The sequence below is a fragment of the Elephantulus edwardii genome, unplaced genomic scaffold (assembly GCF_000299155.1).
Source record: "Elephantulus edwardii isolate Elephantulus edwardi_28Jun2011 unplaced genomic scaffold, EleEdw1.0 scaffold00209, whole genome shotgun sequence".
Taxonomy (NCBI): domain Eukaryota; kingdom Metazoa; phylum Chordata; class Mammalia; order Macroscelidea; family Macroscelididae; genus Elephantulus; species Elephantulus edwardii.
Window position 1 is genome coordinate 3,350,362 of NW_006399959.1, and position 4,385 is coordinate 3,354,746.

Consider the following 4,385-nt stretch of genomic DNA (forward strand, 5'->3'; position numbering starts at 1 on the left):
GTGAAGTATATATAACAACATTTCCCACATCAATATAGCTTACCTGTTCAATTCAATCATAGCATTTACAATAATCATGTGCAACCATTTATCAAAATCCCATTACTATAAACTGTTATTTGATGCTTTCTAAATAGTAACTTGTCCTCTCCTCTCCTTACTACCCTTGATAAACATTGATAAACTGATCTTTATACATATTACTATGTACTATTTCCTATAAATGGGGTAAGAATAATGTGTCCTTCTGTGACTGACTTCCTTCACTCAGCGCCATGTTTTCCCAAGGTTTATCTGCATTGTAGCTGTATCAGAAATTCAGTTTCACTTTACAGTGGAGTAATATTCCATTGTATAGAGAAGTCACATTTTGTTTATGCATGCACCTATTGATTGAAGCCCAGACTAACTTGAACTTCACTGGTCAACTAAGAAGTGACAGCCATGGTCAGTGATAAATAGTAAAGTGTCAAATTATTATTCAAGCCAATAATATGACCATAAGTGGTTAATAAGGTTAATATACTGTGTCTGTGGGCAAGCCTCTTAGCCATATGATTCTTGACTGAAAGGAGGAGAGATAAAACTTGTCTCACAAAGGTGCAGCAGAAATAACTAGCAAGTGACATAAATTAAGCAAACAATGCCTGGCACAGAGTAAATAATCATTCTTGGGTAGTTGTATTACTGACAAAATATCTTTAAATAAACAATTTCATGAAGAAAAAGGCAATTTCAAAATATCCTACTTTTGACTGAAAATTCCATTTAAACCAAGATTAAAATGAGCTCTGATGGTGTGGTCCACTATGAGTTGTATGCCTTCCTCACCCAGAGCCCTTATTGTCTTTGGCAGCTGTAATCCACCAGGAGCTCCACAGGAAAGAGATGGGTGGTCTCCTTTATCAACAGTCTTGAAAAGTATGAGTGGAAATCAACTATCAAGTTTGTTGTTTTTTGTTTGTTTGAAATACAAACAGAACCATCTAAAGAACAGAAAGGTTATAGTTTGGCAGCCACCACTGTCACACGAGCTGGATTAGAAAAACCCAAAGGGAAGGACACACTTGGTATTTCTCAAGCTGAAAGAGCTAAAGAGCAAACTAAAATGTCAAATTGCAATACTGAAGGATTCTAGGGGAAAATTTTTGAGTGATGTAAGAAGCACCAAAGGAAGATGGAAGGAATATACAGAGTCAATCTACTAAAAAGATTTGGTTGACACTGGAACATATCAGGAAGCAGCATATGATTAAGAACCAAGAGTGCTAATGGAAGAAGCCTAAGCTACACTTAAGGCATTGGCAAAAAAAAAGGTCCCAGGAATTGCTGGAATACCAACTGAGCTGTTTAAAGAAGCAGATGAAGCTCTCTGGATGTGCTCACCAGTCTATGTCAAGTATTTTGGAAGACTTGACCAACTGACTGGAAGACATCCATATTTGTTCCCATTCCTAAAAAAGGTGATCCAATAGAATGTGAAAATGATAAAATAATATTATTAACATTGCATGCAAGTAAAATTTTGTTGAAGATTGACAAAGAACTTTCAAAATTCAAGTTAGATTTAGAAGAGGCCACAGCACAAGGGATGTCATTGCTTCTGTCAGGTGGATCTTGGCTGAAAGCAGAGGATACCAAAAAGATGTTTACTTATGGGCTTTAAAAAAACACCAATAACAAAACAAAAACCAACTATGCAAAGGCATTTGGTGTGGATCACAGTAAACTATGGCTAATATTGACAAGAATGGGAATCGGAGCCACTTAATTTTGCTTAAAATCTGTCTCGTGTAAACAGATCAAGGGAGCACTGCATCACTTGGAATCAGGAAACATGTGTACCAGGGTTGTATCCTTTCTCCATACCTATTTAATCCATATACTAAGCAAATCATTAAAGAAGGTGGACTAAAGGGAAAAAAGAATGTGACATTAGGATTGTAGGAAGACTCATTAGTGATCTGTATTATGGAGAGGACACAATCTTGCTTGCAGAAAGTGAAGAAGTCTTGTAGTTACTGAAAAAGATAAAAAGTATACATCCTTCAATATGGATTACATTTCAACATCAAGAAGACAAAAATCCATACCACTAGACCAATAGACAACATCAGGACACACTGAGAAAAGATTTAAGTTATCAATTATTTTCTTTTACTTGGTTCCATGCTCTACATTCTGGGTAATATCTGTGAAGAAATAAAAAGATGTTTTTCCTGTATGATACAGTGGGTTGAGAGAAGTGTGACCTTTTTTACCTACGATGGGATGTGTTTGTCCACTGATATCAGTGTACTCTGAAAAGGGTGAATCATCTGGAACAATGTTACTCTGCATGCTGTGTTTAAAGCTCCCATTTGACTGGATCTTGTGAACTTCATTAACACCAACTTGTGTCAAAATAGCAGGCACCCCTCTGCTGTCAGGGAATCTGCAGGCTATCATATCAGTGGTTAGTTCTGAGGTGCTGGTATAGCTGCTGGAATTCTTGAACCAGGAGTTCAAGATGGTAGGACTCATCACTTTGGTCAAGATGTTTTGGGAAATATAAGTCCTGGAAGCCTCATGTTTGCACCAACCCAAACCTGGCATCACTGGCATCGTAGAGTGAGCACAACTCAGCAGTGCTCTGATAACCTGCTCTGTCCAGGCTGCCTTGGCCTTGCCAGCAGGGGTCATGTCTAAAAGCCGTTGTACTGAGGAAGCACTTGAGATTCTCTGTAAGTTTAAGGTAAAGTTAAGGAACAAGAAGACCAAGGAGGCTGTCTTGCTTCTTAAGAAACTTAAGGCCTACTATGGTATCAGAAAGGTCTATGCCTGTCAGTGAATGAGAGCTAGCAAGGGAAAAAGGAGAACCTGATGTCTTGGCTGGGGCAGGGGACTGTACATCATCTGTAATGAGGAAAAGGATGTCATCAATGCCTTTAGAAACATCCCTAGAATAATTCTGCTAAAAAAATTGAATATTTGGAAACGTGCTTCTGGTGGGCATGTGGGACATTTCTGCATATGGACTGAAAGTGCTTTTCAAAAGTTAGAAGAGCTGTATGGCACTTGGTGGAAAGTGGCCTCTCTCAAGAGCAGCCACAACCTTCCCTTGTGCAAGGTGATCCACACAGACCACACGAGAGTCTTGGAAAGCCCTGAGATCCAGAGGGCCCTCTGAGCATCATGCAAGAAGGTTCATCATAAAGTGGGATTCATAAGAGGTATGGAAGAATGGTTCAACATAAGAAAACAATCAGCGTAATTCACCATATTAACAAATCAAATAAAAATGCAGAAAAGGCATTTGACAAAATGCAACACCCCTTCCTGATTAAGAAACTCAGCAAAATTGGAATAGAAGGTAATTTCCTCAACATAGTGAAAAGTACATATATACAAATCCAAAATCCAAGAGCTAATATAATTCTCAATGAAGAAAGACTAAAAGGTGATAGGGAATGGCAAAGGACACACTGACAAAGGAGATTAATCAGAGCTGGCTTTGACAAGCACTGTGGCAATGAGACAATTAAAACAGACTTTCAAGGGGGGAAAAAAAGAGGAATGAACTGGGGGGGGAGGGTAGAGAAAATAGTGCGACAGTGAATGAATGGAAACCCAAAATCTCTGTAAATGTTCATTAAAATTAATAAAATTTAATTAAAAAATAAAAAATGCATATATAAAAAAGAAAGACTAAAAGCATTTTCTTTTTGAACAGGGACCAGACAAGGCTGCCCACTGTTGCTACTTCTATTCAATATTGTACTAGAAGTACTTGCTAGGGCAATATGACAAGAGAAAGAAATAGAAGGCATCCCCATAAATAAAAGGCAAAGAAATGGTTAAACTTTCTCTATATGCAGATGATATGGTAATATACACAGAAAACCCCAAGGACTCAACAAAAAAACCTGTTAGTGCTAGTACATCAATTTAGTAGAGTGGCAGGGTGCAAGATCAGTGTTCAAAGATAAGTGGGATTCCTCTACAGTAATAAAGAGAACTCAGAGAAGGAAACTAAGAAAGCAATACCATTTACAATAGCCAACCACAAGTTAAGATTGGGAGTGAACCTAACTAGAGATACTAAAGACCTATACAAATAAAACTACAGAACATTTTTACAAGCCACAATAAAAAGACCTAAAGAAATGGAAAACTGTGCCCTGTAGGAAGACTCAATATCGTGAAAATAAATGACAATCCTACAAAAAATAATTTACATAGTCAATGCAATCTCAATACAGATACCAAGTTCATTTTTCAAGGCAATTGAAAGGGATATTTGGAGATGAGAGACCTAGAATAAGCAAAGCACTTCTAGAAAATAAAAATTATGGCAGAAAGTGGGAGGAGATTAAATCACTAGGAGTTTGGTTAGCGGAAGGGGT

General features: G+C 37.6%; 1 pseudogene; it reads left to right on the plus strand.

The window, feature by feature from the left end:
• The first annotated feature begins 2,266 nt into the window (after positions 1–2,266).
• LOC102870892 overlaps positions 2,267–4,385 on the plus strand; it is a 7,355-nt pseudogene continuing 5,236 nt past the window's right edge.